Raw genomic sequence first — 8,450 nt, forward strand, 5'->3', positions numbered from 1 at the left:
TTCTTCGTCTGGATGTGGCACGACAGATCCATCACGTCATTTCCTTCCTTATCCTTCACCTTCTTGGGGTTCCAGGATCCTTTGGGTTTTCCCTTGAACTTGCCCTGAGTCACGGCCAAAGCCTCCCCAGGCGCCGCAGGCTTGGCTTTACCCTTTTGCTTCCGACTGGAATTTCCTTTTTCCGACTGACTCGGCTTGTACTTGCCGCTCCGGAGTCGGTCCTCTTCTTCACCATTGGCATATTTGGTGGCGATTTCCATCATTCGACTCAGCGTCATATCTCCGGTCCGACCAAACTTCAAACTTAATTCTCTGTTCTTGACACCATCCTTGAAGGCACAGACTGCCTGATGATCAGACACGTTCTCCACGGTATGATGCAAAGTGATCCATCTCTGAATGTAATCTCTCAAGGTTTCATTCGACTTCTGCACGCAGACTTGCAGCTCTGTCAATCCAGCTGGTCGCTTGCAAGTTCCCTCGAATGTCCTGACGAACACTCGGGAAAGATCTTCCCAAGTGTAAATGCTGCTAGGAGTAACTGATTCAACCACGCCCTGGCCGAACCTTCCAGCATGAGTGGTAAATGCTTCATAGCCACCTCATCATTCCCGCCGCCAATCTGTACAGCCACTCGGTAGTCTTCAAGCCAGGTTTCAGGCTTGGACTCACCGGTGAACTTACTTACTCAGTCGCCAACCTGATGTTGGGGGAATCACCATGGCTCTGATAGCCCTGCTGAAACATTCTGGACCTGAAACATGGACTCGGCTGCTAGTGGGCGCATCTCTATCATGGCCACCTCGATGAGCTCTGTTCCGATCGACCAGACCTTGCACGACGATGGATCGCGCGTTAAAGCCTGGTTCCCTGGGGTTGACCGGAGCTCTTCGCCCCACACTGAGCTGGCGCCTGTCATCTAACTGCCGATGAGCCTAAGACCCACCCCTTGGGGGAGGAGAGGGCACTCGACGCCTATCATCACGATCGAATCGGTCACCATATTGGTCACGTCGACCCTCGCGTCCCTCACGCCGCAGAGGCGATCTTGGGTTGTGAGCCGACTGAACTGTATTCGCAGCGACGGATCGACTGTGAATCCTGTTGCGTGACTGTGACACGGCTGAATTCTGATCTCCCGCTGCTCGGAGCAAATCCCTGATCTGCATCAAGCCTCTGCCAGCCTCTGACTGAGAGGGCCGAATTGACTCTGCTATACGGGCTCCAGCTGCTAAATTCTAAATCGGGGTTCGGTATACCTGAGTCGTTTGCGGAAAGAGTTGACGTCGACTGGAGTCGGGTACTCGTTGCCGCGCGCGTTCGTCGAGTGCTCGCTGGAGGTTCTCCAGTCGAGTGCGCTCAGCCAAGTTGGCCAAATGCGCCTCTTCCAAGGCACGAGCCTTGGGAGTTTCTCCGGCGATGGGAGTATGAAGGGCATCCACGTTCCTGCGGCGAAGTTCTTCCCTTTGCAGGGAAGTAAGTGGCTCGGGTTGATATTCCTCATGGGCCTGAGCGGGGTTGCCTCCACCGTCCATCCCGTCATCGCGGGGGAAGTCGGAAGGGCTACGAGGCCCATTGACCATCAAGACCTCCGCCGTCGGATCACTACTGTCGCACTCGGATGCGGTCTCTACGGAGCCAGTCGACAGATCGAACAGGCCGTAGAGAGATTCGTCGGGCTCTATTGCCGCGACTTGGGTGGTGGCCGATTGGCGAGCCACTGTGTGCCTCACCCACCGCTGGAGCCTCGACCGACCAGAGCGCTTGCGCTGGCGGGAGACAGCGAGGGAGGAAGACACGGGAGTCGACAGTTGCCGCAGCAGAATACCGCGGACACACGCACGAAAATGCGTCGCACCGCGGACGGGGAGCGCGTCGACGTCGAGTGGAGCCTCCTGGAGCCAAGCGGAGTCGTCGGCGATGAAGGTGAGCGCGCCGAGACGGATCTTGCGGCCCTCGACCAAAACTCCACCAGAAACCATGGTGAAGGCAATCCGAACAATTGCAACTTCTCCAAAAATCGCTAAGACACCTGCCCCACGGTGGGTGCCACCTGTCGTGGTTCTAAGTCTGACAGTAGAATGGGGGTAGGTATGGAGAGGCAAGATCCTAGCTATGGAGCAGTTGTACAGACTAGGGATTTACGAGTTCAGGCCCTTCTCGGAGGAAGTAACAGCCCTACATCTCGGAGCCTGGAGGCGGTCGACTGGATTATCTGTGTGTAGGTTACAGGGGGTGCGAACCCTTTACACTGAGGAGGGGGGTGGCTTATATAGTGTCCTCCAGACCCCTCCGGCCCTCAGTTATGCAGGGTTTAAAGTACATAAAGGTTTGGCGTTACTGGAAACGCCCTATATAAAGTGTCATCAATGCCATAAAGACTACTTAATTACAGACCGTTTGGATGCAGAGTGGCTCTTGATCTCTTGGTGGTCGAGTGAGTCTTCATGGTCGAGTCCTTCGAGTCCGTCGAGTGAAGTCTCTCTTAGTCGACTGGAAGGCAGCTTCTTCTGAGGATGTCCTTGGGAAGGGTACTTAGGACAGGTCTGTGACCCTACCCTAGGTACATGACTTCATCAGGCCATCCCAAGCAGGGCAGAGAAAAACCCTATCAAGAACAGAGCGGATGGCGGAAGCCTGTCGGTTAGTCCAAGTGAAGCGGGCCCCAACCCTAGGAATTTCACGAATGGCCGCATCCCTGATGAAAGCATTGAAGGCCTCAGCCAGAGCCCAAGAGAAATTAGCGGAGCTCTTATCAGAGGGATATCTTAACAAGTTAAAATCACCTCCAATCAAGAGGGGGAGCTGGCAAGAGTCTATTTTATTATAAATCTCGTCCTAGAAATTGTAAGACAAGGAGTGATCTGCCGGGCCATAAACCACCATGAACTCAAGAAGAGAATTGCGGGAACGATGGGAAACTACCGTACTAGCCCAGTATATGCCATGATCAAAAGCTACAAAATCAAATATATCATTATTGGTGCCCAGAAGAAAGCCACCCGACTGACCAACAGAGGCCACAGAATTCCACCTGAATCTGTCAATCCCAGCAACAGCCGAAAGTTCATTAGGGGAGAAGGAGGGTTTGTGAGTCTCAACAAGGCCAATAAAATCAACTTTTTCAGACCGCACCATATCTTTGAGTTGGTCTCTGCGCCCCCTAGCGCAGAAACCTCTGATGTTCCAAAATAAGGCCTTCATCGAAAGGAGAGGTTTTTAATTCTAAGACTCGACCTGCACGGAGCCTTGCAGATTTTAGCACGTTTCCTAGCCCCACGTTTCTGAACCGGGGAGGCCTGACACCTGTCAGCCTCCCCCAATGCCCCCCGGCCACAACCAGAGGGGCGGACGCCCCAACCCCAGCTTCCTTGGCTTTCCCAATGTCAGCCTGAGCTCGCTCGTTAGCTCTAATCACCTCAAGTAAGGAAGAAGGGGAACCCAAACTAGAGTCTAAACAAATCCCAACATCATGTAATATCTTAAAAAGCTGCTCATCAGACTGGGAAGGTAAAACTAATCTAGCAGTCGACGAAACCAAAAGAGGGGAAGGCGATGGAGTAGAGCCCGAACCGGAGGGGGGGAGATCCCGCGCCGCCGCACGCCGAGCCGCCCGGTCAACCACATGCTCGCCACTGTTGGAGACACGGCCACTCTTGCGGGCGGTAGAAGCAGGGGACCGAACAGGCACAGGGGGGGCCCGGCCAGGAGAAGCAGCCGCCGAGGACGGCCCGAGGCCGCCCCCAAATCCACCACCAGCCGGCGGCAAAGCCCAGCCGCAGACTGCCTGGAATCCCCAGACGCCCTACTCTTCGCAGAGAACTTCTTCACCGACGATTTCTTCCTCTTCTTGGCCGCCGACGGGCCAGCCGGGGGTAAGTCTTCAATGCCTGACAGCAAAGGGGAGGTGGGGCGAGCGGGAAGGTTAGAACACGCCGCCGAAAGAGGGGTGCCCTTCGACCCACCCACGGCCGCAGCCCCACCACCCAATCCTGGCACGGAGCCCTGAATCCCACCGCCCGCCGGAGCACAATCTTTCATCAGCTCTTGTTCAGCAGGGGACATCCCATCCCATGCGGACTGGGTGAAGCGAGGATCCGTGCCATGCATCGAGTCTTCAAGGCCCCCATCACCATCCTTGCTTTTATCATCGAAGCCGGAGGCCGGGGGTGGATGGGGAGGAGGAGGTGAAGCAGGACCAGGAGCACCCTCCACCGGGACCCGAAGACGAAAACCACCCACCGCCGGGAAAACATCAACAGAGCCACGGATGCAGATAGGATCCACACACCAGACCCAAAGCCGAGCTGGTCCAACCTCGATGGGTTTCCCAATGAGCACCCCAAAAGCCATCAGGAAGGTCGAAGTGCGCATGTTAGGAGGAACGTCATCCACTAACACCCACACATCAGAGAGAGAAGCAATGGCCTTTGACCCATTGGAGGCTGCTTTGACCGAAACTACAAGTTGATTCAGAGGGAGCGTGAAGCTGGTACAAGAGGATATCATGCGGAGACTCTCTTTAGAGGGAAATGTGGCAGCAAACTCAAAATCAGATAGCTGACGGATCTGCCAGTCCCACCCACCTTCGTCCCACAACCGAAGTTCATCAAGCAGGGCATGTGGGGAGATGCGCTTGTCCTGGACTGAGATAACACCAACATTGGAAAGCGAGGGGTTGGGGGCAGCTACAGGAACCTCCTTGTCAAGGGAAAAGAAAGAACAACCAGGGAGGCCGATCCCATAATGAATGAAGGAAGGAGGTTTGACACGGCTTTGGCAGTCCACCGTGAGGTGGCCATCCTCCCTACAGATGAGGCAAAACGGGGGATTTTCACAGCGAGACTGGAAGTGGCCAGGACGATGACACGCGAAGCAGGTGAGGATAGGGTTGGAGACCTGGGCGTGAGGGGGGTTGCGGCCAGCGCCACGAGGGGGAGGCGGGGGGAGAATACCATCACCAGGGAAACCAGCACCAGCACCGGCGCCACGCCCCGCTGCAGCACCGTAAGGGCGGCGGGCCGGAGCCCCCGACGCGCCACGGGGAACGAAGCGAGACGGACCGCCACCAGCCACCGCCGGCGCCCGTGGTGGCCCTCCACCCTAGGGGACAAGCGAGGGGGGAGACGAGGAAGGCCCCGAGCAGCCCGCCCCACTCCCCAGCGCCGCCTGCTCCCAGGGATCGACCGCGGCCACCAGAGCACCAGGCACAGGAGGCGGAGGGACCGCCGGCCCAGATCCAGAAGCACGAGGGGACGCACCGGCCGTCTCCGCCGAGGCCCCCGCACCCTGAGCGAGCGAGGCCTGGAGCTTGGCACGGAGCGAGGCCTCATACTCCAGATCCGCGGTGGTGTCGCCAGATCTGTCACGCCCCCTCTTGTGGCCGGAGACAGCCTCACTGGAGGACCCGCGGGAACGATCCATCGCAGCCACCGTCGCAAAGGGAAGGAGGAGGGGAGGAGGAGGAGTAGATCTGACGAAGCAGCGGATAGGGAAACGGAGCCGACGCAAGTCAGAGGAGGAGGCAGGAAACCCTAGAAAAGGAGGAGCCGCACCCTTCCGAACCCATATATAGCCAGAGCCAACCAGGCCGGGCTCGCCAAGGGGTGCCGGGGCAGGAGTGGGCTGAATCTGGGCCAGCCTCGGCCCAGGAGCCACAGATAGGAGGGGGGAAATCAACAGAAGAGACCAACGAAGGGACCGGCACAGGCCCACCCGGCCCAACATCAGCCAAAAGAGCCCGCACCCCAGCCCGGGGCACCAGCGCCAGCCCCGATCCCAGATCTAGGGTTGGCACCGGCGCCGCCGCCGCCGCCGAGGGAGCGGGGACCACAGCCGAAGACGAGCCAGGGGGGCGGCCGCCGGAGGGGAAGACGTCGGCGAAGCCACCACAGCCACCCCAGGGCCCACCAGAGGAGCATCCAACGACCAGGAGGCAACGCGCCGGCGCCCACGAGCGACACGGCACCAACCATCTGCATCCACACCCGACCCGACCGACCGCCCCCTACCGCCCGGAGCAAACTTACGCCAGCGACCTGCCACCAGAGTGGCCGACGACCCTCCCACCAGAGCCGGACGGGAAGGAGGGGGAGGAGCCTTAGAGTCCGAGCCAGAGTCACCCGAGTCGAGAGCCCAAAACCTATTGGCCCGGGGCGCAGCCAGGGCCGCAGGACTGGGAGGGGGAGCCACGGAGTGGGAGAGGGCGGGCCTCGCCGTCGACGAGGAGCCCGAAGGAGACCTCGGGGGGGGGGGGGGACAGGGGGCCAAACGAGACAGGGACGCCGATGAAGGGGAGCCGCGGGACGGCAACGCCCCAGGAGAGGAGAGAGCGAGAGGAGAAGAGAACGTCATTCCGCTTCGTGGACTCCTCCAGTAGGTTGAGTCTTGAACTATTATTTTCATGATGAAGTGCCTGATTTCCTTTTTCTTTTGAGAGACTATGAGGGCTTTTTCTTTGAGAAATTATGAGGTGTCTAGTTAGATTTGGTTTGTCTTCTTCTTGTCTTAGCCTGATGGGCTTTGTTTGTGGCGAAACACTGAATATCCATTTGTGAACCCAAGCTTATCTGATTTTTTTTCTTTTTGCATGGAAGATGTTTGAGTGCCTGAAGGCCGTTTCAATTTTCAGCTCGTTCAGACATTTGCGTAGCTCTCAGTTAAAAAACAGACGGTGTTAGTGAGTAAGCAGACATGCAGCGAATAGCAACTGCTGAGTTGGTACCTGCAGACTGTTCACTGACTGCTGGTTTTTTATGTTTAGGCCAGTCATATTGGGATTAACTTAGCTAGTAACATAACGCATATCAAGATAAATTTGCTTATATGGTAATTAATGAGGAAAGTGAGGTTGGTTTTTGTATGTTTAGGCTAGTCATAGTGGGATTAACTTAGCTAATAACATAACACATATCAAGACAAATTTGCTTATACGACAAGTAATTAATGAGGAAAGTGAGGTTTGAAGATATGTTACCGTAAACTGCATTGCGACAAAGAAAAGGAACAGACGGTGTTAGTGAGTAAGCAGACATGCAGCAAATAGCAACTGTTGAGTTGGTACCTGCAGACTGTTCACTGACTGCTGGTTTTTTATGTTTAGGCCAGTCATATTGGGATTAACTTAGCTAGTAACATAACGCATATCAAGACAAATTTGCTTATATGGTAATTAATGAGGAAAGTGAGGTTGATTTTTTATGTTTAGGCCAGTCATATTGGGATTAACTTAGCTAGTAACATAACGCATATCAAGACAAATTTGCTTATATGGTAATTAATGAGGAAAGTGAGGTTGGTTTTTGTATGTTTAGGCTAGTCATAGTGGGATTAACTTAGCTAATAACATAACGCATATCAAGACAAATTAATGGCCCATGCATGTCTCGAACCTGCGAGGTTCGCGTTATTAGCACGACGCTCTAACCAGCTGAGCTAATAGGCCAGTATGAGACAAGGTGAAATATCCTCTATTTATACTAGCTTAAATAACGCAAGAACAGTTTTAACTACGAACTATGCAAGGTTTAAATTTGTTTTCAGAGCGAGATTACCCTCAAATTCGAATTAATAAAGGTCCAAACTGGTACAAATTTATGACTGGATATAGTAAAAGTGAAAGATCTATCAGTCGCGCCACATGATCTACGAAGACAACCCCTCAAGTCCTGAACCATCGTCCGGTCAGCGCCGGCGGTCCCTCCTTCGCCTCCACCAGAGGAAGAGGAAGACAGAAGTGAAGAGTAGCCCAAAGACGACGACGAATAGCAGCAGCATGAGCTCCCCGTGCGACTTGTAGCTCCTCTCGTCGTCCACCATCTGCGGGAACCTGCTGCCGTACTCTGCCGCCGGAGCAGACGACAGCGTCTGGGCCTGGCCACCGCCGGAGACCATGGCTTCTACGCTAGCTAGTGCTCCCGATCCGGTGATATGAGCACATATCTTGTATTATAAACACTAGCACAAATGCCCGTGCGTTGCAACGGAAGACAAAAAGTCTCACTTCACTAATGCAATGACTCACATCATTGAACATGCCAACATCAACAAACTCATTGAAATCCTCCATGTTGTCACATGAGAAATAACATAATATTAGGAGCATTGTACAAAGATCCCCCATCTTTTTATAATATAACAGAGAAAAGTGCGGAGTTTATGTCGCACATAGCGTGTAATCCGAGTTCGACTCCTTTTACTTTGGTGACGAGTGCTTCTAAGTCGAGTAGAAAAATAAGGGAAACAATTTATTTTGTTCTAAAAAAATATAGCATATGACCAACAAAAAATGAAGACTTTTTATTGTGATTTAGACATGTTTTTTTGCGTGTATTATACATAATATTTTTCTCTTGAGTTAAAATATTTTCATACGTCAAATATTGGTATTACAACATCTTAGTTCTTGACATCAGCAGTTCTGATATAAAGAAGTAGTTCAACCGTGGCAT

At 53.9% G+C, this 8,450-nt stretch overlaps 1 non-coding gene across 1 annotated transcript; it reads right to left on the minus strand.

Annotated features, from left to right (window-relative positions):
• Positions 1-7,370: 7,370 nt before the first annotated feature.
• On the minus strand, positions 7,371-7,444 carry TRNAI-AAU (transfer RNA isoleucine (anticodon AAU)). Its single transcript has one exon. It is a non-coding gene; the product is annotated as a tRNA-Ile (tRNA).
• Positions 7,445-8,450: the final 1,006 nt, after the last annotated feature.

The sequence above is a fragment of the Triticum aestivum genome, chromosome 5B (assembly GCF_018294505.1).
Source record: "Triticum aestivum cultivar Chinese Spring chromosome 5B, IWGSC CS RefSeq v2.1, whole genome shotgun sequence".
Lineage (NCBI taxonomy): Eukaryota > Viridiplantae > Streptophyta > Magnoliopsida > Poales > Poaceae > Triticum > Triticum aestivum.